The sequence below is a fragment of the Musca autumnalis genome, unplaced genomic scaffold (assembly GCF_047663935.1).
Source record: "Musca autumnalis isolate F117 unplaced genomic scaffold, ASM4766393v1 scaffold_5, whole genome shotgun sequence".
NCBI classification, from domain to species: domain Eukaryota; kingdom Metazoa; phylum Arthropoda; class Insecta; order Diptera; family Muscidae; genus Musca; species Musca autumnalis.
The window spans coordinates 64,994,629-65,020,497 of record NW_027412088.1 but is presented as its reverse complement, the minus strand read 5'-3'; the positions used below and the strand labels follow the sequence as shown (position 1 = coordinate 65,020,497).

The 25,869-nt window shown below is 33.9% G+C and overlaps 1 long non-coding RNA gene across 2 annotated transcripts in view; it reads left to right on the top strand.

Moving 5' to 3' along the window:
• Window positions 1-25,869, top strand: part of LOC141405345 (uncharacterized) — a 167,981-nt gene that overhangs the window by 101,707 nt on the left and 40,405 nt on the right. For both annotated transcript variants that reach the window (XR_012413185.1, XR_012413186.1), the window contains exon 4: window positions 12,699-12,734. This is a non-coding gene — a long non-coding RNA (uncharacterized lncRNA). The remainder of the gene's footprint in view (window positions 1-12,698; window positions 12,735-25,869) is intronic.

Sequence of the window (25,869 nt, the reverse complement as noted above, 5' to 3'; positions counted from 1 at the left end):
CCACGTCTTTGCAAAACATATGAAAAAAGTGTTATCACGGCGTGTCAGCGTGCAGTGCCAAACTCATAAATTCCGAAGACTGCGCTAAAAGTGTTTATGCCCAAATATGTTAAAACCAAATGCGATTCCTGGGTAACCTGACAATTGCATTATGGCACGACGATATCATCAAGCTTTGCACCTTGAAAAAAATTTATCAGGTTCGGTCCATTACCTCTGATAGCTGCCCTACGAAAGTTCTAACATATTCGTAAAAGTGTTGTTCGTGGATGATTTTGACATTTTTGTTACAAGTAGTCCTTGTGCTTCCTATTTAAAAAACGTATTTTTTCGTAGGAAAGTTTATACTTCCTGATACATTGACCTGACAACTACAAAAACCGCATGGCCGCCAACAAAATGTTTGGCAAGCACCACCCCGACTCTCGATATTAATAATCCATATGTTCCAGATATAAGATATCTTTCAATCTGCGAAAAAGTGAGAATAAGGACTGAATCGGTCCATTCTTTCAAGAACCACCAATAGAAAAGAGTTATTGAATATGTATTTCAAAAATGCGAAGACTTAAAGTGACAGTCTTATCATCTCTTATATTTTTTTCCTTACCTCATTGGATGTAATGTCTCCAGGTTCCTATTTAAAAAAATCAGATAAATATTCTTTAAGCAAAACACATCCTGCAATTGTCACTGTGCTCTGCTTGAAATTTGGTAATTATAATGGAAATTTAAATGAAAATGGATGAAGAGCAACGGAGGAAAATACCAGGAATTAATATCATAATGGCCCCTTGTTTTCTTCATTTCATTATTTTCTTTACCTTGGGTTTTCCACAAGATAAGTTTACGACTTTAAGTTTGAAATGATAAAAGTAGAATAACAGAACAAAACAGAAAAAGGAAACTCTTGTCGTAACAGGAAAATGTTAGTGTTTTATTTAAAGAAATTAAATCTTAAACTATAATTGTTTCTTATAACCTTGAAAACGGTTGAGGTTTCAATATTCTTTCGGCCTACCTTTAATGAACAACATTATTCAATGGTTAAACCACAAATTAATCATTCGTTGTTATTAGACCCCTAATTAGAATTTAATTCATTCATTTAAGTGTTTTAATTAAAACAAACCTTTTGGGCGTGGCCTATCTGTCACTTTGTACTTTTGGACAACAAATACAAAGGTTGTGTATTATACTAAACGTTTGTGGTTTCATATAGGCGTTAGAATAACAAGTTAATTTGTCACAATTATAATAAATTTTATTGTTTTACACTTGATATCTCTTCGAGCTCTCAAATTACTGGAATATTCATTTATTACAAATTTTAAAATTGTAGATAATAACTAATTTTGCAACTGATAGACAGATTTTTATTAAATGTTTTCGCTTTAAAATCTAAAATGACAATTTTATCGATTTAAAGCTCAAATGTCTAATTTCAGAATCATTTTTTCTGTTGAAATACTCCTACGTATAAGAAAAACAGAGATATTCAAAACGTTTTTGTTGTACCTCCGACATTTGATCAAGTATATTTTCAAAACTAGTACAGATTTAAAGTTTTGATAATCTTCTTTAACATTGTCCACTTTTATTGATATGCACCAAACCAGGACTATGTATATATGAATATGAAATAAGAATCCTACAATAAAGACTAGTAAAGACGGAGTTAACTTCGGCCGGGCCGAACTTTTTATACCTTCCACCACCAGTTGTATTTAAGTAATTTTTCGTTGTGTTACCAACGTAATAACAAAGTTAATTATACTCTCCATTTTATAGATAACAAGTAAAAAAGAGATATACTCTCAGCCTATGTGAAATTAAACTTTCATCTGCGGACAGATCGAATTTATTTAGGGTCTTTTCAGAATTTTGTGGACCTTTGTGGGCATTTGAACTTGCCGACAAACATGTGGATTAGGACTAAATTTCAAAAGTGTTCAAAAGGAGTTACATGACGGAATGGACCGACATAGCCCATTATGGAACTGGATCTTATTTTGGGAGTCATATCTACACGCAAAAAAAAACAGCCTCTCTAACATATGTCCCAAACATATAGTGCAGCAAACATATATATGTTTGCAACAGTCCCAAACATAATATATGTTTGGGTCTACAAACAAATATATGTTTGGGTGGAAACAAATATATGTTTGGGTGCAAAGATATTTATGTTTGGGTGCAAAGATATATATGTTTGGGTGCAAACAAAGATATGTTTGGGTGGAAACAATTTTATGTTTGGATGCAAACATTTTAAATGTTTGGGTGCAAAAAAATACAAACCCAAAAGGCACAAAAAAAAAACAAACACATGCACCAGTGGGCGCTTACTGAGAGCAAGGGAGCGTAAAATTGAATGTAAAACACTTTGAAATGTGTGCTCACTTGCTCTCAGTAAGAACTCACTGGCTCTCACTATAGTATACACACAAATGTTGAGGGTTTTTATTAAAAGGCAAAAGAACAACAAACACATAGGTACATACAAAATTCCAAAGAAATACATAACACACTTTAATAAAAGAAAAACTGATTGAAATAATTTGTAAAAAGGCACACTTTTAAAAAGGAAAAATATATAGAAACGTAGTTGAACGCTTCTCCTTAGTTGTGAAATAAAACAAATTGTCCTCATAGTTAAAATCATCAGCGGGGAATCGGCATCCAGAATCAAATGATTATGTAATGTAATAAATAAATATGGATATGCCATATTTCAAATATACATAAATATGTATATAATTACCAATATTAAATGCGATTTCTTCCTTGTCCAATAAAATAATTCCATTCAACTTTCCGAATCAATTATAAAATGTATTGGGCATTTAATTTGCTAAAAAGCACAATTTCTTTAAGAAAAACAAAACACTGATTTATTCAATCACTTTACCGTCTTGGCTCTACAAAGGCATCTAAAACACTGAAGAAAGAAAATAAATATAATTCATATTATTTCTTCTTTTCTTCTTCTCCTGCTAATTTGGTTAACAACAAAACAAGAAACACACGAGTTTGACGCATACATGCCACCAAAGCCCCCTTCTTCGCTTCTACGTCTTCTATTATACAATACACACAACTCTTCATTATAAAGAAGCATTCCACAGCCGCGAGAGCACTGTTATTACTCTCGTTGACAAACATCCTCTCTCTCCACCCATGAAAAAAATGTTCTAACATAAAAAATATGTTTTACCCAAACATATCAAATTGAGATATGTTACAAAATGTTGCAAACATATATTTGTTAGGACACAAACATATTATGTTTGGATCCAAACATATATTTGTTTGCAACCGGTCCCAAACATATTTCTAACATAAATTTTTCTGCGTGTAGTTGATAGATATCGCGCCCAGTTGTCATTTCAGTGGGTCATCGTATAACTTTTGGATTAGTATACCAGGAAGTATGGACCTGTCCACGGAAAACATAATATGGCTGTAAACAGGACCAAAAATTTTTGAACTTTTGAACACCAAATTTCAGACCGAATCGGTTGGTCCTTTCGAGAGTTATCGTGCGCTCCAGCCAGACAGATGGACGGACATCGCTAAATCAACTCTGAATTGTCTGGAACGGATTTTGTCCAAACATACTTGGGTCTAAAACCAATATTTCGATGAGGCAAATTTTGCCCGTATGGAAGTGTATATAAATGAATAACTCATAACTTTGACGCTGTCATAATACAAAATTGGTGATATTCATTCCCAAAAATTTAAAATGTCATTACTTAGGATTGGAGTCTCAACCTTTTCTACAACCCTCCTTTATTCAAATAATATCCTTCCATTGTACGACGCCATAATATGTTAGAAATGAAATGGTACATCATACTTGTAACAATAGTTGAAATATTATTTTCATATCTGTTGTTTTTATTTTTCTACTTTTGTGCTAAAAAATACAAATGTAAGTCAACAAATATGCTGGCGTCAAAATGAATAGTTTTTTTTTTTCAAAAATATGTTAAGTGCTTTGCAATAAAAAATGTATAATCGAAACGTGTAGAGAGTTTATAGTTAAAATGGGGTAAAGAATGTATGCAACTACAGAAAATCAGAAAAGTAATAGATGATTGTGGCATATTCAGTTTCTAATAAGACATATAGACATCTATATATATAAAATTGAAATTTGTTTGTACGTTTGTTTGTTTGTTTGTTCGTTTGTTTGTGCCTTATAGACTCGAAAACCGCTGAACAGATCTTACTGAAATGTTTAGGGTACATTGCTACATGGCCTGGAATGAAAATAGGCAATATAATTTTTTGAAATTTCGCGTTGATCTGGAGATATAGCATCAAAACCGGAGGTACCTCCTAAAAATTTAGATTTTGTATGCAAATATCTTTAGAACTATTACAGATACAATCTCCAAATTTTGTATGTGTGACGGAATTTGATGTAGAAATAAATTTACCTAATTATATTCAAATCGGTTCAGATTTGGATATAGCTCTCACATACATATATTTTCGGCCGATTTCCTTATTTTATGCACCAAACACGATATATATGTCCAATTTCGCAGAAATTTAGAATGAGTGACGGAACTTGGTCTGGAAAAAAACGTGCCGAATTATATCAAAATCGGTTCAGATTTGGATATAGCTTCCATATACATATATTTTCGGCCGATTTCCTTATTTTATGCACCAAACACGATATATATGTCCAATTTCGCTGAAATTTAGAATGTGTAATGGATATTGGACTAGAAATATATGTGCCATTTTATATCGAAATCGGTTCAGATTTGGATATAGTTCCTATATATATTTTCTGCCGATTTCATGTATTTGAGGCACCAAACACGCTATTTATATCCAATTTCAATAAAATTTGGAACGTGTGACTAAAATTGATCTAGAATCACATGTGCCAAATTATATCGAAATTGGTTCAGATTTGGATGTTGCTCCTATATATATTTTCGGCCGATTTTCCGAATTTGATGCACCAAACACGCTATATATGTCCAAATTCACTGAAATTTGGAATGTGTTACAGAACTTGGTATAGAAATAAATGTGCCTAATTATATTCAAATCGGTTCAGATTTGGATATAGCTCCCATATATATTTTCGGCCGACTTTCCGCATTTGATGCACCAAACACGCTATATATGTCCAATTTCGCTGAAATTTGGAATGTGTAACGGAATTTGGTCTAGACATAAATGTGCCGAATTATATCGACATCGGTTCATATTTGGATATAGCTTCCATATATATTTTCGGCCGATTTTCCGCATTTGATGCACCAAACACGCTGTATATGTTCAATTTCGCTGAAATTTGGAGGGTCTGACGGAATTTGTTCTAGAAATAAACGTGCTAAATTATATAGAGATCGGTTCAGATTTGAATATAGCTCGAATATATATTTTCGGCCGATTTGCTGTATTTTATGCACCAAGCACGATATATATGTCCATTTTCGCTGAAATTTGGAATGTGTTACAGAACTTGGTTTAGAAATAAATGTGCCAAATTATCTCGAAATCGGTTAGATTTGGATATATGTAGCTCCCGTATATATTTTCGGCCGATTTCCTGTATTTTATGCACCATACTCGCTATATATGTCCAATTTCGCTGAAATTTGGAATGCGTAACGGGATTTGGTCTAGACATAAATGTGCCAAATTATATCGAAATCGGTTCTGATTTGGATATTGCTCCTGTATATATTTTCGGCCGATTTTCTGTATTTGATGAATCAAACACGCTATATGTGTCCAATGTCGCTGATCTTTGGGATGTCTGACGGAATTTGTTCCAAAAATAAATGTGCCAAATTATATCGAGACCGGTTAAGATTTGGACACACTATATATGTCCAATTTCACTGAAATTTGGAAAGCGTGACGGAATTCGTTCTAGAAATAAATGGGACAAATTATATCGAAATCGGTTCAGATTTGACTATAGCTCCCATATATATTTTCTGCTGATTTTCTGTATTTTATGCACAAAACACGCTATGTATGTTAAATTTCAATGAATGGTCTAAAAATGAATTTGACAAATTATATCCAGATCGGTTCATATAGGAATATAGCTCCCATATATATTTTCGGTCGATTTCATGTTTTTGTTACGTATGTTCAATTTCAATGAAATTTTGAAGACATAGAAGTTATCATTATTTACACAACAACTTATAGTTGGGAAGGAATTGTCCAAGGCTAGAGCTATTAAGTATCATATCTTTGGGAGACCTCTTAAGATTTATGTTTTATTATGATATATCTAAATCATTAGGAATACTTATAGGCGGAAAGGCTTTCGGAGGAGTGTTACTCCTGAAACATACAAAAATACTATAGTAGCTCCATAACAACCCTGAATAGATATATAACGCCCTCATATCTCCTATATTTATTCATTAAAATATTAAAAACTTTAATATAATTATGCATTCCATTATATTTTATCGTAGTCGGGGCAGCAAAGCGCACCGGGTTCAGCTAGTATAGTATAAAATAGTGTTGGTAGAAGTTTGAAATTATACAAGTAATGAAATTGAAAATTATCAAGTAGGAAAAGCGTTAAATTCGGTCGGGCCGAACTTTTTATACCCTCCACCACAAATTTCAGCCATTTCGGTGGATTAATGTGGCCACAACCTTCAAAATACCGAAAATCGGAAGGGGCAATATGATGGCGTGGACCTATACCTATAAATTTCTGGGGGAAAGTTTATACCCCCAACGAAGACTAAATACCAAATTTCAGCCATCTCGGTGTGATAATGAGGCCAAAACCCTCAAAATACCGAAAATCGGGAGATATCGTCCTATAGGGGCTATATCAAAACGTGGTTCTGTTGTAAAATGGGACTAATACATTCAAAATATATTAAAATGACGCGTACTTTATATGGGGCGTTATATGGGGGTTATACCAAACCGTGGACCTATATAAACCAACTTTGGTAGGAATGTTTTTTGACCAAATTACAACCAATTCGGTGGTAAAATGGGACGAATATCTTAAAAATTCCTTAAAACGACGACGCGTCACGCGTCATTTTGTATGGGGGCTATATACGTAAAAATAATAGATTTTCCCAAAATTTCATCCACCTACGTCAATCCGTTCGGACGCTAGAGTGATTTCCACAGACGGACGGACATGGCTTTATCGATGTAGAATTGCACGCTAATCAAGAATATATATAGTTTGTGGGGTCTACAATGATTATTTCGAGTAGTTACAAGCGTAGTGACAAACTTAATATACCCCCATCCTATGGTGGAGGGTATAAAAATTCCTTATTTTTATAGTTAACTATAAAATAAGTTAATAATTCGTCGGTGCCATGCTTTAGTGTTCCATACGCCATTTTCCTGTTTTGAGATAATCGCATTTTAATGTTTTACGTCACAACTGTGTGGAGCTAGCTAAAGCAAATGTTTACATTTTTGACTTGAAATATTAATAATAGTGTATAGAACATATTTGCAAAAATTTAGAGGAATATGTATTAGAATATAAAAGTTATAGATATTTTTTTTAAAAAAGAATTTTTGTCTATTTGTTCCATATCCGCACTTATGACCAGAGATGGTCTGTTTGACGATTTTTTGGGTTTTCTACGGTCGTAAAGTCGTAAACGTCGGAAACGTCACATACCTGTATGAAACGTATAAAAAGTCGTTTACGTCATAAACCTAACAATTTCTACGTTCTCTATATAATTTCTAATTAAAATTATTGTTACACATTTATTACCTCTACTATAAGGGTTATTTGGTGTTATATTTGCAAATTTTAATTATATTTAACCCTTTTTATACCCTCAGCATTTATGCTAACGAGGGTATATACAATTTCATACGGAAAAAATGTGCCTTATTGAAATAATGGTTTTAGACACCAAGTATGTTTGGACGAAATCCCTTTCAGACAATTTTGAGTTGATCCGTCACTCCGTCTGTCTGGCTTAAGCGTACGATAATTATTGAACGGATCAACTGATTGGACGAAATCCGTTTCAGACAATTTTGAGTTGATCCGTCTGTCTGGTTTAAGCGTACGATAATTCTTGAACGGATCAACTGATTCGGTCCAAAATGTCGCTTGCGTAATATTTTGCCCACAATATATAGTTTAAGTTCGAAGATGGGTTATATCGGTCCACATCTTCCGGTACCTCCCCCACAAAATTCGAAAATGTTCGGAAAATTTGTGTCCACGTTAACTCCTGAAGGGAGTAACAGATTTGGTTCATGCGTTGCACATCATGAAATTTATACCAGTCTTATATGAAATTCCAATATGGATTCAATTGGTCCATTTCTTCTGGTACCTCCCACACAAAATTTTGGAAATGTTCAGTTTAGGACCACCTCTCGAATCGCTTTGATTTCTGTTGTAACAAAGAGTATTCAATGCCCCCTATACGATGGTACAAGTTTCATCAGGGGCAAGTCCATACTTCCTGAGAAAATAGCCTGAAAGATGAAAAAAAACCCTCTGGCACCGTGTGTAGTATTTGCAGTGCAAGATAACTCTCGAACGGATCTCCCTATTCGGTCCAAAATTTGACATTCGTAATATTTGTCGAAACTTAGTTTAAGTTCGAAGATAAACCAAGTCGGTCCACTCCTTCAGGTACCACCCCCACAAAGGTTAAAAAATGGTCGGAAAATTGTGTTCACAACAACTCTTGAAGGGTGGGTACAATTTGGTCCATAGTTTACACATCCTAATATATAATATATCTTCCAGATATACATAGATCAAGATCGAATATGGGTTATATTTGTCCACTCCTTCGGTTACCTCCGAAACAACATTTCGGATAAGTTCACTTTAAGACCTGCTCTCGAATAACTTTGATTTTTGTTGAAGCAACTTGCATTCGCTGTCTCAATTACGACAGTAAAAGTTTTTCAGAAGCAAGTCCATACTTCTTGAAAAAACAGGCCGAAGGGCGTAAAAACACCTATGGCACCATATGTAGTGGCTGGAGAGCACGATAACTCTCGATCAACCAAACTTTGGATCTCCTAATATTTTGTCCAATTGTAGTTTAACTTTGAAAATGGTCCATATAGGCCCTCTCTTTTGGTTCCTTCCACACAAAAGTTCAAATTTTTTTTAAGTACAGTTCAGGATCTGTTCCAAGAGCATTTGGACAATTATACCGATGCTACTCTTTTTGCTCCTTTTTATAGCGGTATTATGTTTTTCCTGGGTAAGTACATGCTTCCTGACATACTGCCACAAAACCTTTAAGTTATACGGTGAACGACTGAAATTACTCCTAAGATCTACTTCAAAATGGAGTATGTCGACCCATTTCTTCAGGTACCTCCTCCACATTATTAGCGAGCTTTAGTTCATACGCCCAAATTGGCCACAACCTCCCTAATACTTAATTATTGGGGAGAAGGATTTTAGTTGATGAAGGTTTGAACTCGCACGGGTTGAGTGTATATCTCTGTCGGCAAAGCCGACTGATATTTTTTCAATTTTTAGTAAATATTTTGCTATTCAAGATTGTTTAGCATGTGTCAGTTGCAATGTATTGTAGTGGTTGTACAAAAAATTGGACATTTATTTAATATGAAATTAAATTTGTAAAATAATTCCCACCCGTTGTTATAAATGTATTGTGTCCTATACATATGAATATTAAAATAACAAATATATATTCAATTATATTACAAGAATATTCAAAAAGTTTGAAATTTAACGATTTAATTTAACGATATAGCCCAATTCAAACTCCATCTTTCATATCATGTGAACAGTACATTACAGAAATATGAAATGTTAATATTTTTTCTATTTCAAGGAATAAAAGACACTTTCAATGGAAGCAAAATCAATGAAATTAATATCTTTTAAATGTGTTGTTCTTTTTGTTGAAATAAAATAAGATCTCAAGAAAATATAAAATGTTATTGAATTGGATTAAAAACAAATATTGTTGAAATTATAAATGTTTTACTTGAAATAAAAGGTCATTCTTCAGTGAAAATACAGATTATTTATTTCATTTTCTGATCCGACGTTTCGCTGGTATTTGCCAGCTTCTTCAGGGATAATAATTAAAATATTTACATTAATTTTTTATTATTTTTGCAATTATTTAATAGTTTATTTGTTGTGTTGTTTAAAAAACCTTCAAATTTATACAATTAAATGTAAAACTTGACAAAAGATTAACTATTTAATAAATTATTATCCCTGAAGAATCTGGCAAATACCAGCGAAACGTCGGATAAGAAAATTAAATAAATAATCTGTATTTTCACTAAAGAATGACCTTTTAGCCTGATAAGACATAGTCTTAAAAATTCAAGAAAAAAGATCAAATAAGGTTGAAATAAATAATTTGTCGATGTAAATGTTTTAATTCTGTCATAAACCTATGTTTTTTGGGTAGGTTTAAGACGTTTCTGACGTATGTATTATACGTCGGAAATGTATGTCATATACGTCACAGTTTCCGACAGGCCATCTCTGCTTATGATACAAATGTGAAATACTGTAAATCACATGGAACAAAGTGACAAAAAATTTTTTCATCTTCGCCTCAATAAATTAAATACTTCTAAATCGAAAATTAAAATTCTGATTGTTGAAATGTGTTTTTACACTTGGAAGTTTTTAAAAGGTTTTATTTAGCTTACCCCGTTTGTTTTATTTATTATTTATTCTTGGGTCAAATTTAGTAATTCAAATTTCACCCTCTTACTGTCAACCGATTAATCTGAAATTTTGTATACACTTTGGATTTTGGTGACAATACAATTATGTTTATTCATTATCATTATAAATTCAAGATGGCGGCCGCTACAAAATGGCGGATAACGTAGGTTTTATCAATCCCATCAATATGGGTATCAAATGAAAGGGCTCAACAAGCAGAATACAATATACTATAAAAAATTGAAATCCAAGATGGCGGCCGCTACAAAATGGCGGTTAACGTAGGTTTTATCAATCCCATCAATATGGGTATCAAATGAAAGTGCTCAACCAGTAGAATACAATGTACTATATAAAATTAAAATCCAAGATTGCGGCCTCTACAAAATGGCGGATAACTTAGGTTTTATCAATCCCATAAACATGGGTATCAAATGAAAGGTCTCAACAATTAGAATACAATTTACTATGCAAAATTGAAATCTAAGATGGCCGCCGCTACCAAATGGCTGACAACAATTTTTTATCAATCCCTCTAATATGGGTATCAAATAAAAGGGCTTGACAAAAAGAATACAGTGCACTATACAGTACATTTTATGCACCCGAAAGCCATACAGTTTCTAGCTAAGTACAATTACGGGACTGCTGAAAGAAGAATGTTGCCTTTAATACTATCATGGGCTTCTACAATACATAAAATGCAGGGCAGCACTGTGGATCACGCAGTCGTATACTTAGGTGCGAAACTGTTTGAAGAAGGTCCAGCCTACGTGGCTCTTAGTAGAGTAAGATCTTTGCAGGGACTACGTATAGAGGAGTTGGACTGCAATAAACTAACGGGCAAGAAACCTTGCAATAATGAAGCACTAAATGAATTAAACAGAATGCGAAATAAAAACTAAAAACTAGAAAATAAAAATAGGTAAAAAAACTTTTTAAGTTAAACGGTTTTATGTTAAACACACATTGCAATGTTTAAGATAAATGTACTAAAAACCAAAAGAGTAATAAAATAGATACAGTCGTGGGAATTATAAACATATGCATAGACTAGACTAAAATAAAACCGTGGGGCACGTCAATTGTCTACAAATTATCGACTTAATGTGCGATAGAAGAATCGTTTAATTCGTCGTTAGGCAGTTGGCCCGCAGACGGTGAGGAAATTACTTACTATTTTCTTGCTCATGGAAATTCCAATAGTTATACACTCCATGTAAATAAAAGAGATGTTTCAACTAGTTTATCGTTGCACATTCACACTGCTGCCTGGCGAGGAAGCGTTTCACTGCTAGTAGTTTGTCTTTAATCGACAAAGTACTACTCGCTCACCACTATGAAACCCTAAAACTCGCTTATAATCGAGCTTGCTAGCTTGTTTCCACATTCTAGCCCTACTTATCACACGTCCATCGTTGTCGGTTGAACAACTGCCTAATTATAGTGTAACAAACATTTTAATCAACGATTGTAGACAATTGACGTGCCCCACGGTTTTATTTTAGTCTAGTATATGCATATGTTTATAATTCCCACGACTGTATCTATTTTATTATTTTTTGGTTTTTAGTACATTAATCTTAAACATTGCAATGTATGTTTAACATAAAACCGTTTAACTTAAAAAGTTTTTTTACCTATTTTTTTAAAATATTAATTTCATAACTGAAAAAAGTTTATGCTTTCCCGTCGAGGCGTGGATATTTCGGAAACTAGAGCAGATAGAAGAAAGCCGACTAGATATTCAGAAAGAGCATACCCGAAAACCCTAGAAACCATCTGTATCTCAAAAAGTAAAAAATGGCGTATGGAACACTTAAGCATGACACCGACGAATTGGCTGGTAAATACAACCAATGGTTTTAAGTTAAGTTAAGACTACGTTTGCAAATTCAATTCACTTGCACTAAATGTACAGTTCAGTTTGTTAATAGATTTGTATGTTATGATATTTCATTTGCAATATTTCAACTAATTGCTCTCTTTTCGCTTTCAGGACTTCGCTATTATTTGATACAGTTAGTGTATATTGGTAAGCATATATTTAATACAAATATGACATAAAATATGTTTAAACCAAAAAATAACTACAAAAGAACAATATTAAATTTTTGCTGTTGGATGACATAAATAGAATTCCTTATTCTTAATTGAAATAAGTAGATAATTTTAAACGTATCATTGTTGTATTCTATTATACGACTTCGATATAAGTGTATTGGTAATTGTTGGCAATTAACGAGATTTTTTAACAAGAAAGAAACATCGTTGATAATACTATTTTCGAATAATAACATTTTAAATTTTTTGATTTTAAGACCAGCTTATCTTCTATAAAACATGTAACAGTCCTTTTCATCACGATCTTCTTCATCAATATTTATTGGCCTTCTACAGAATATTTGTCCTATAAGTCGAACTTAGAATCCATTTCCATTCTTCTCTATTTGTTGCTTTACTTCTCCAATTTGAAATGTCGTGTTTTTATACCCTCAGCAGTTATGGTATAGGAAAATATGGTAATTTTCAAATTTCTTTAACAATTTTATTGAAAACAAATTTAAAAATGTTTATGAAAAAAATAATGGTTTTCAATTGTGTTCGCGTTTACCTAATTTGATGCTGCGCCCAAAAGTTATGGGGTTCTTTATCACTTTTGTAGAAAAAGTGACTAAGAAATCAATTTTAGTTGTAATTAGAAAATATATGAATAAATCGTTAACAGTATTTCTAAAAAATATTTGTTTTTTTTTTTTTTGCTTTTTCTTCAAAATAGTCTGTTTGTTTTAATATTTTAAAACAACTAATTTATTAGTGGAGAAAGCTTGGCATTGTTAGCCAAGGGGTAAGGCAGCGAAGACTAGTTTCGATCCTAGCCCAAACATCAATCGTCAGCTTGAAGTATATATTGTTTTCTTCATGTTCGGGAATCAAATGAAGTCCTTGGGCGCCTAGGCAGGGTACACAATGATTCGTATTCTCATGTTTCAGGCAAACAAATTGTAGTGTACCACCATCTTCTTTTTTTAGAGAGTGTCTGCCACGACTGAATTCATTAAACTGTTTTTTCATAGTGCTATAGGATGGTCCTTTATCGACATACAAAGATTACATTTGATCGATGCACTCCACATCGAAAATCTCTCTCTCTCCAATCCCTTTGATTTTTGCTGGAACAACTTTTATTTTCTGCCCCCATTACCATGGTATAGGTTTTCTTTCAGGAGCAAGTCCATACTTCCTGAGAAAGTAGCCGTAAAGCTGTAAAAAACTCATATGGCACTATGTGTAGTCGCTGGAGGGCACGATCAGCCGAAATAAATTTTGCGCATACTTAGTTTAAGTGTGAGGACGGGCCATATAGTCCCACTCCATCGGGTACCCCCCAGAAAAGTTCAATACTTTTCACTGAAATTGTGAGCACGATAACTATTGAAGACAGTAATCGAGTTGGTCCATACTTTGCACATCGTAATATTTCTCACAAAAGTTCCATATTTTTGTTTAAGTGCAGTTTAGGGTCTGTTCGAAGATGCTCTGGAAATGTATACCGATGTTACTCCTTTTGGTCCTGTTTACAGCGATATTATGTTTCTCGTGGGCAAGTCCATGCCTCATTAGGTAGTGGTCCAAAACCTCTAAGTTATACGGTAATACACGTAAATCACTTTTGGGCGCTATAGCTATTGAAAGGAATGACTTCCAAAATAGACTATGTCGGCATATTCCTTTAGTTACCTCCGCAACACCTTTGAGCTTCCAAAAAACGACCACAAAATCTGAAAACCCTCTAATACGTAACTATTGGGGATAATATCAATAGTTGAAAGTTTCAATTCACACAGGCTGAGCGTATATATCTGTAGGCAAAGTCGACTAATGCTTTTGTTGTTGTTTTTTTTTTAATTTCATAAAAATGCGGTCCTGGTATGAAAGATGTGTCAAACTCTGTGACCACTGAAAACTTAAAATATTTGTAAATTTCTAAATCCAAAAAATTTGACGTGTTTCGGTTTGATTATTTGTTTGATATTGTTGTGATTTTATAAATTTCTGTTGTTATAAAAAAGAGTTATTAACACCTTCGTTTGCGTTCAGTTTTAAGACCACTTTTGTTATAAAATACCCAACAACAACGGCAACTCTGCATATAACCTTGTATCCTTATTCAAATTTCACCACACGAGTACTCTTTAGTTCCCTTACATTCTCTTATTTCACCATAACATGTTCCTTTTTCACTATGACGATTCTCTTTATACTTTTCAACTGCATTGAATCGCTCTCAATTTGAGAAAAACTTATGTTTTTGTTTTGTAGTTTTCTATTGTTATGACGTCAGCAGCATATACTTGACACTACGTTATTATCAGTCCGATGCCAAGGACTGATAACATCGCTTGGCATAGACGTGCGCCATGGTTTTTACTTCAGTCTATTGCCGGATATTCTATAAATAACACATTCCGTTTCGGTGCTCTCTCTCTTTCTCTTCGTCGTGTTTCACACATAAACAAAAAAAGACGGTCACAATTTTATTGGTGTGTTTGCGTGTGCGTTATGCCGCTTTCAATTATCCTTGCCCCAAACGAGTGAAAGAAAAATAAATGAAATAACTGTGGAATTTAAAAACGGGAAGAATCATATTCATTTTAACATATGGCAAAGCTTTCCAAAATAAATCGTCAATTTAAAAAGAGAGCCTATTTTGGAATTTTTGTGGTATTAGTTTAGTGTTCTTTTTTAGGCCGCCTGGATGTTGGTGGCAATATCGTATAACGATGTCAGTGTGAACTACTGTTGTTTAGAAATATATATTGCAGCCCGCCTGTATTCTTTCATCTGCACATGCATGTGTCTTTATTTTGCGAAGTGTTCAAGTGCAAGTGTTAGTGAGTGTGTGTAGGTGTTTGTTGTTATAGTTTTCTTTGTGCCCAGTTTATAAAAATATACAATGAAGGATTGTGAGTATTTATGTATGTATGTATATATGATGGCGTATGTGGTGTGTTGTTGCCAGCTATGTTTACGTTTTTCCCCATAAGAAATGGCTACCGCCATGGGAGGGCGGGCCTTAAGCAATATAAATTACACACACACATAATTTTGAAATTAAAATATTAATGATTTTTAAAGCGAAAAATTTACATACAAATTAATAGTTGTTAGCAGTGCATAAAAGCGGATTAACGAGGTTTACGTTTTCAAATAGGGTATACATTGGGAATTTAGCGATGGATGTGGAAATTTGATGTTGACGGAAAGTGGCTGTTGGAATTATTTCAGTAAAATATGTGAAGAGTTAAAAAAGAGATGTAAGTGGATCAGTTTGCTATCGAAGTTCATGGTTCATGGTATCTTGCCATTTTTAGGTTGGGCACCAAAAGGAGTAGACTGACATAGGGTAGTCGATATAAAATTATTGGGCAAAAATCCCAAATGATTTTCCCTACCTTGGTGTAGTTCTTGTATTGTATTGTTTCCCAGGAGGTGGGTTCTTAGGGTCGCGAAAGCTGGGCAATGACAGATATAGTGTTCCAACGCTCCGTCGCGACAGTCGCGTTGTCCTCTCCGCATGCTCTCCATTCACTATTCTCAACACATGTGTCTTGTAAGGGTGTCTGTCAGTCTAATAATGGTACATTTACTCATTAAAGTAGGTCCTTTGTTTTCCCCGTAGGGTTTTATTATTACAGGGGGTATGTGGACATTATTTTCTTGAAGGTTTATTTGGCAAAGAGTTATAATGTTCACCGAATCATGATGGGACTAGTCGTTAATTGAGTTTTTACACTCCAAGACATCTTTTAATTTAACTGTCTTGTTTGTTATAGTTTCAATTGTTGTTTTGCTGTAAGTTAGGATGTTTACGGGGATTGGCTTCGTGATAGCGTTAGAGTAGTTCAGACACTCTGCAATCGTTCCGACTTCCGCCTGAAGGATCGGAGAAGGTTATTGTTTCCGTCTCTTTGATATAGATACCTCTCTGATTTCTTTTCTGTAGTCGGTCTCGAGCTCACTTTTTGGTCCTCTGTAAGCGCACTTTGTCGCCCTCTGCGAGTGTCTTAACGAGGTTTGTTCGGCAGATCTGAAGGAGAGAAGCCAACCTGGGATCAATCACGCACCGAAGTAAAATGCAATATATTTCGGTATCACTTCGAGTAAAATGTATTAAAAATATCTATAAGATTATCATTTTTTTAAAATTTCATTGACTATGGAAACCTTGTATTGACCAAACAGAAACATGGATTCTTATTCATTCTTATGCAATACTCTGTGATATGTGGTCAATGAATAAATATATATTCTCATCAAACATAGCTACATTCCTTGTATGCCGGTACCATCAAACCTCATACTCATGGTCGAACTTATCTTTATGTAACTTCGTACCTATACGTACCCGTGGTTGATGCACATTCTCAATCAACAAAATTCAATCAACTACAAAATAAGAAAAAAACCAAAAAACTATCTTAATTTTAATACATATGCATGGCAAAGAACTCCTTTATGCTGTTCGCTTTTGATTGCTACAAATGGAATATTTAATATCTTCACTAGGCCGGGGCGATTTGAAGATCATAATGAGCTCTTCGCGATTCTGATTCCTGGGATTGAACTGAGCAAAGTCCACTAGACCATAGGTCTACTGCGAAAATCGAGCCTCCCGATTTTGACTTTAAGTTTTTTTCCAGCCAAGACAGTGATTAAGAACTCTGTAATACATCGCAAAAGCATTGGAACGCTCCTTCAGGCAGTTTTGGCCTTGAGAAGGTGCAAACTTTTCGGATGTCGATAAATGGCCCTGTGCTACAAAAGTTGACCAGAAAAATATTCAAGCGTTCTGATGCAAAATTCTATCGTGTTGGGATCCATGGACAACGAAAATGCCTTTACTTCGTTTGGGTCACTTCGTTTTATTTTTATACCCTACACCACTATGTGGAAAGGGTATTATAAGTTTGTTTTGGGAAAAATTCATGTAACACCGCGAAATATTCGTCGGAGACTCCTTTAAAAAAGGTAAGAGTATATGACAGAGAAGAACCTTGCAATTTGAGATGGCGATCAGACAACTTTTGTGTGAAAATTGTGAAAATTTTTAATAAACAGCTTATATCTTTGTTCCTGAAAGACACATTCCCCACTCGTGAGTTATATTTGGAAGACGATCTCTTGACCTTTCAATTGATGTCAATTATGTTGATGTACGTGATCAGATAACACAGTTACAGCCTAATATATCCAGTTTTTTGTTTGTAGTGTAGTAATTAACACTCTAGAGGTCGCAATTATAGCTCAATAGTCTCGAAATTTTGCACAAGGTAAGAGTTTAGGTTGAAGAAAATGTCTATAAATTTGAATGATGATCTTATATTTTTTGACGGTTGACATAGAGCATTAGTTTTGTATGAAAAATATACAAATTTTATTTTTGGTCCATTTTTTCATTCCTGGAGGGCATATACCGGCAAAGTAGCCTACATATGGAAAAATAACTACTGATCTTTCCCCTGATGACAATTGCAATAATGTGTCTGCTAAATAACGCACCTACTGCCTTATATATAATGTGTTTTGTGTAGAGAACCACAATTTCCTCAGTTCAGTTGTCAAATTGGATTTTTATACAAATATTGCAACATGGGGTCGCCTCGCCACCTATTTTATACCTCAGGATTTAGGAGATACAAACATAGAAATATTGGTTTTAGACCGCAAGTATATTTGGTGGAAATTGGTTTCAGACAATTTGGAGTCTATTTAGCGCTGTTTGTTCATATGTCTCTCTCAATGTCTAGCTGGCTGGTGCGCACGATAACTCTTGAACGGATCTACCGATTAGAACCAAATATTATACAATGTAATATTTTGCCCAAACTTTGTTGAAGTTCGAATGTAGGCTATGTTGGTCCACACCTACGCCAAAAAAGTTCAAAATTGTTTTCGAAAAATTGTGTGAACGATAACTGGCGAAGTGAGCAATCGATTTGCTCCAAACTTTCCATATGTTATTGTTCCTTCTATATCTTGGTCCTTAGGGTACCTCCCACACAAAATTGGGAAAAGGGAAATTTAAGAGTCCTCTCGAATCGTTTTGATTTTTTTTCAGCAGATTGTACTTGCGCCGCAAATCCGCAAGTTAACTCTCAAGGGGATTTTCTGATTGGTCGAAACTTTACACATCGTATTATTTCATCCACTCATGTGTCAAGTCGGAATATGGACTATATCTATATTTGATTATTATTATTATTATTTTTTTTTTTGAAGAAGGTTCTTTTTACGATCCCTATTCTGGTCCCCTTCCCGGGGTAAGTCATACTTCCTGAGATAACAGTCCAGAAGTTGAAAATACCCCTGCCGGCTTCAACTAAAATTACAAATCTGAAAAAATAATTCTAAAATATTTCCAAAACTCAGAATTTAGCTTACTGAAATTGATTTGGTATAGCCCCATATTGCGATACCTACAGATTCTACGTGTTTTGAAGCAAACTCGTGTTATAAAATAAATATATTTTTAGAGGCTGAAGGTATATCACCGTTAGCGCAGCTGACTTATACTATCTTCTTTGCTGTATAATTGAATATGAATAATTTTGGGATTTATAAATTTGTTTGCATGCAACATTTTTGAATTTTGATTCATTGTTAGTTATTTCTACCGGTATAAAATATATTTTAGATATCACAATATAAGCCCACAATGAACTATTTTCGAAGCATATGTGAGGTACAAGTGCATAATTGACGAATTGACGATAGATCTTCAATAAACTCGCAAATATTCCAAATTGCATGGTATATATATTTATTTATTATATATTCCAAAAAGGAACCTGATGATGAATGAAGATGATGAAGATGTAGCAGGAGGGGCTAATCAATGTGAATTTTCCAATTTTCGAATGTTTTTTAGATATGTATAATTTATATATTTTTCCACAAACATCCCAGTAAAGACAAGAGAGGTTTCTATTATATCAATGGATTCATATTATGTTATTGACATGTGACCTAGTTTTGATCGCCGAGTCCGAACGGCGTGTCCTAAGTTGCCACTTGTAGAGACGTTTTTCATGGCTGAAATACTCAGGAAATATCGCCAACATTACTAAGGAGTATTTTTCCACCGTAGACAATTAGGTGGGAATCGAACCTGGACATTCAGCGTGTAAGGCTGTTGCACATAGCTAATTCCTACAGGTTGTGGTGTAGGGTATCACATGGTCGGCCCCGTCCGACTATTGCCTTTGCTTACTTGTTTTATAACGGTAAAAGTAGTGAAAATCTGGGTTTCTTATATTTTCAAATTTAAGCGGGCATATCTTATTTTTTGCAAGATCAAAACTGCCTGAAAAAGTGTTCCAATGATTTAGCGATGTATTAGAGAGTTCTTAATTACTACCTTGGCAACAATTTTTGTCTTTGTGTTGGCTCGAAAATCTCAATGGTTTGGCTGTTATATGCCAAGATGTCAAAAAAAACGTAGATAAAAAACTTAAAGTCAAAATCGGGAGGATTTTCATCGTAGACATATGGTCCAGTAGACTTTTTTGCTCATTTCAATCCCAGGAATCAGAAACGCGAAGGGCCTATTAAGGTTTTTTTTTTCCTTCCACACAAATCGCCCCGGCCTAATCTTCACTCTGACAAATTTAAGCAAGCTTTCATATGTCGCACATGTCTATGCGGCATTTTTCTTTTTTGTCAGTACAAAACATAATACCACCATTCGCTACATTCCAACAGAGCAACAGACCACTCCTACTCCCACTGCGCCAAATTTGGCCACAAACTGACCCAAATATCAAATAGATTGTTATATGACCGCATTGAAGGAAGGACGAGAACTATTTGACTATATTTTTTGACATCGCCCTCATCACATACACATCACTTGAAATGAAACGACAATAATGACAGGGTAAAATAGTACAGCTATAACAAAAACCAAAATTTGTTGATCATAGAGAAAAAAAATCAAATGTTCCAATTATTTTGGTGATAAGTTTTTGGGCTATAATAGGAGTGTATCACCTCGGATTTGCAATGATAATGCAACTGACAGAGCCGTAATAATTATGTATATGACTTAGTGACATACACATGTGTGGTTATTGATACCTCACATTTGAATAGATTGCATCCTACCACACTGCTCAAGTGGTCGACTAACGAGATAATTTCCCAATAACGTTTTATTAAAATGTCGCCAAGAAAATTCACATATGTACATATGTCTTGTACCTATATATGTATGTGTGTGCATTAGGGCTGCTCAAAAATGACAAAATTGAAACGCCTACCCCCTAAGTTTTTTCCATTTGATTCAAAAACTTTATATATGCAATTTTATGGCGAACGCTTAACGTTAGCCCGTGCCCACGGGGGGATCTTTGTTTCAATAATAATTTGTATGGAACTAAAGGTCAATTTTCACGAAAATGCTGTAAAGGCCGCATTTGTGGTCCAATCGATGAAAAAACTTTACCAGTTCATTATTGTGGCTAAAAAAGATGTCTACATAAGTAAGTTTTTGATGATCGGTAAACGATAACCTTTGCCCCCTTCGATCTTCACTTCCATAATACCTTGTGTAGGGGCCAAAGGCGAATGTTCAGGAAATCGCTCTACAGGCCACAATTATTTTCCAATCGATGAAAAAACTTTACCAGTTCATTGTTGTGTCTAAAAAACGAATCCTACAAAAATTTATAACGACGAAATCCACACAAATAAATATCGCTTAAAACGTTATCGCTTATAACGTCATATCTGTTGTAACGTCGGATTTTTGCGAAATATTTGAATTTTGCTAACGTCGAACCATACGAAGAAAAAAAATTCTCTCAATATTTTGTTTGTATATCAAACAACAATAAAATACCAAACATACGCAAAGGCAATTCTAAAGAAGAAATTGAGGATACTACAGAACCAGAATTACAATTACCGTCAGGGTCAGAGGCGTGTCTAGCTTTAGAAATTTTTCAAAATTTTTTTAGTCAGAAAATGTTACAAGCAAGTAATAGGTTTTGTAAACCCTTTCTAAACTCAGATCTGAGTTAAATTTAAAACATATTTTGGAATTCAAAATCCCAAACTAAAATAACGGTCTATTTTAAATAGATCCGTAAACTATATTCACGTAATATATCTGCTGAATAATAAATTGAATATCGTTATTTTTTATTATTTTGTTTTTAAATAATTTATACGTATCTATATATATAAAATTGAAATTTGTTTGTACGTTTGTTTGTTTGTTTGTTCGTTTATTTGTGCCTTATAGACTCGAAAACCGCTGAACAGATCTTACTGAAATGTTTAGGGTACATTGCTACATGGCCTGGAATGAAAATAGGCTATATAATTTTTTGAAATTTCGCGTTGATCTGGAGATATAGCATCAAAACCGGAGGTACCTCCTAAAAATTTAGATTTTGTATGCAAATATCTTTAGAACTATTACAGATACAATCTCCAAATTTTGTATGTGTGACGGAATTTGATGTAGAAATAAATTTACCTAATTATATTCAAATCGGTTCAGATTTGGATATAGCTCTCACATACATATATTTTCGGCCGATTTCCTTATTTTATGCACCAAACACGATATATATGTCCAATTTCGCTGAAATTTAGAATGAGTGACGGAACTTGGTCTGGAAAAAAACGTGCCGAATTATATCAAAATCGGTTCAGATTTGGATATAGCTTCCATATACATATATTTTCGGCCGATTTCCTTATTTTATGCACCAAACACGATATATATGTCCAATTTCGCTGAAATTTAGAATGTGTAATGGATATTGGACTAGAAATATATGTGCCAATTTATATCGAAATCGGTTCAGATTTGGATATAGTTCCTATATATATTTTCTGCCGATTTCATGTATTTGAGGCACCAAACACGCTATTTATATCCAATTTCAATAAAATTTGGAACGTGTGACTAAAATTGATCTAGAATCACATGTGCCAAATTATATCGAAATTGGTTCAGATTTGGATGTTGCTCCCATATATATTTTCGGCCGATTTTCCGAATTTGATGCACCAAACACGCTATATATTTCCAAATTCACTGAAATTTGGAATGTGTTACAGAACTTGGTATAGAAATAAATGTGCCTAATTATATTCAAATCGGTTCATATTTGGATATAGCTTCCATATATATTTTCGGCCGATTTTCCGCATTTGATGCACCAAACACGCTGTATATGTTCAATTTCGCTGAAATTTGGAGGGTCTGACGGAATTTGTTCTAGAAATAAACGTGCTAAATTATATAGAGATCGGTTCAGATTTGAATATAGCTCGAATATATATTTTCGGCCGATTTGCTGTATTTTATGCACCAAGCACGATATATATGTCCATTTTCGCTGAAATTTGGAATGTGTTACAGAACTTGGTTTAGAAATAAATGTGCCAAATTATCTCGAAATCGGTTAGATTTGGATATATGTAGCTCCCGTATATATTTTCGGCCGATTTCCTGTATTTTATGCACCATACTCGCTATATATGTCCAATTTCGCTGAAATTTGGAATGCGTAACGGGATTTGGTCTAGACATAAATGTGCCAAATTATATCGAAATCGGTTCTGATTTGGATATTGCTCCTGTATATATTTTCGGCCGATTTTCTGTATTTGATGCATCAAACACGCTATATGTGTCCAATGTCGCTGATCTTTGGGATGTCTGACGGAATTTGTTCCAAAAATAAATGTGCCAAATTATATCGAGACCGGTTAAGATTTGGACACACTATATATGTCCAATTTCACTGAAATTTGGAAAGCGTGACGGAATTCGTTCTAGAAATAAATGGGACAAATTATATCGAAATCGGTTCAGATTTGACTATAGCTCCCATATATATTTTCTGCTGATTTTCTGTATTTTATGCACAAAACACGCTATGTATGTTAAATTTCAATGAATGGTCTAAAAATGAATTTGACAAATTATATCCAGATCGGTTCATATAGGAATATAGCTCCCATATATATTTTCGGTCGATTTCATGTTTTTGTTACGTATGTTCAATTTCAATGAAATTTTGAAGACATAGAAGTTATCATTATTTACACAACAACTTATAGTTGGGAAGGAATTGACCAAGGCTAGAGCTATTAAGTATCATATCTTTGGGAGACCTCTTAAGATTTATGTTTTATTATGATATATCTAAATCATTAGGAATACTTATAGGCGGAAAGGCTTTCGGAGGAGTGTTACTCCTGAAACATACAAAAATACTATAGTAGCTCCATAACAACCCTGAATAGATATATAACGCCCTCATATCTCCTATATTTATTCATTAAAATATTAAAAACTTTAATATAATTATGCATTCCATTATATTTTATCGTAGTCGGGGAAGCAAAGCGCACCGGGTTCAGCTAGTGTATATATAAAACTCAAATGACGTTCGTACGTGAATCAAAAACTCGAACAATTTACAACCGATTTGTTTCGCGTTTATCTTAAAATGTTCGCTTTTATCCAAGGAAGGATCTGACGTATTTTATTTTTGAGATATCGCGAAGAATCCGCGAAAATTTGCAAAAAAATATTTTAAAGAAAGATTGTCAGAGGATATTGTCTCAAAATATTCGTATTTATCCAAGGAAAGATCTGATGTATTTTATTTTTGAAATATCGCGAAAAATTCGCGAGAATTTGCAAAAATATATTTTGAAGAAAGATTGTCAGACAAAATTGTCTCAAAATGTTCGTATTTATCCAAGGAAGGATCTGACGTATTTTATTTTTGAAATATCGCGAAAAATCCGCGAAAATTTGCAAAAATCTATTTTGAAGAAGGATTTTCAGAGAATAATGCTGCGTCGCTTGAAAGTGGCATTGAATATATAAATCATTGAAATTCCACGTTGATCTGGAGATATAGCATCGGGATCGGAGGTATCTCCAAAAAATGTAAAAGTTGTGTATATGGTAATATTCAAAAATATTTTACAATCGTTGAAGTTGAGGTTCACCATTTAATAAGTCGCGAACTGTCAATATATTTTATACAATATGAATACATTTATATTAATTGAAGTGTTTTAGCTGGGGTGGCATAAAATGAACCATAACAAATAATTTATGTGGAAGCTGTGTTGGTGGCAATATTAAAAAAAAGGTAAAAATGTGTTGAAGTTTACAAGTTTTTTTGTGTTCTTTCTTGATTTCTGGTCAAACCACGGAAAATTCAGACCTGAACTCAAAGAAAGAATTGGATAACAGCCCTTGGGTAACATGATTCTAATGTATGACTTTTCGATTTATACACTGCATCCCCCTAAAATCGATGCTAACATTTCGAAGTTTCGAAATCTGTGTTTTTTGAATTTTTCTTATAATTGGAGGGCGCAATTAGATAATAACCCAAACTATTTATTGGATTGTAGAACTCGTGATTCCACGTCGTTTGATGTATATCTCATAAGTGTGCTCCATACAGCTTCTTAGTAATAGGTTTCGAAAGTCGAAATTTTGGTGCGTAAATTTTCCTAAAAAACCTATTTTTTGGCTTCAAAATTTACAACTGTGACTCACCCTTGAACCTCGGAAAATTATATTCTGCAAAATTATATTTTGATGATTCCGCGCATTGAACCGCGATTTTCTTTGGTTATTTTTACATAAATGGAATCCTTTTTACGCGATTTTATTATTTTCCAAAACCGTGTGGCATAAATTACCGAGATTCTGGAGTAATATTCGAATTTCGTATAAAATAGAATTTGGTAGCACATCCGCGGTTCTTGACGAATTTGTTTAAAATTTGTTATAATGACGTATTTTTTATATGCGGTCACTGAAATCGTATGCGCCTTATAATCTTATGTACATCGCCCAATTTTTCCCACATAAATGCTTTTTGAACAGTAAGATGCAGCTGAAGGCACACTTTGGCCGCGGAGTGAAAAGTGGAAAAATCTCTACGTATTGATAGAGATGCACTTAACTTAACTGATTTTAACGAATTCGCGAATTATCCGTTTTTTCTTTGGTTGTAATTTCAATATTACTTTCTATTTCATAATCCTATTGTTTATCAAAGTATGCAAATACACTTTCGGGTTTGTCATCGCATTTTCCCTGAAGAAGTTTCAGC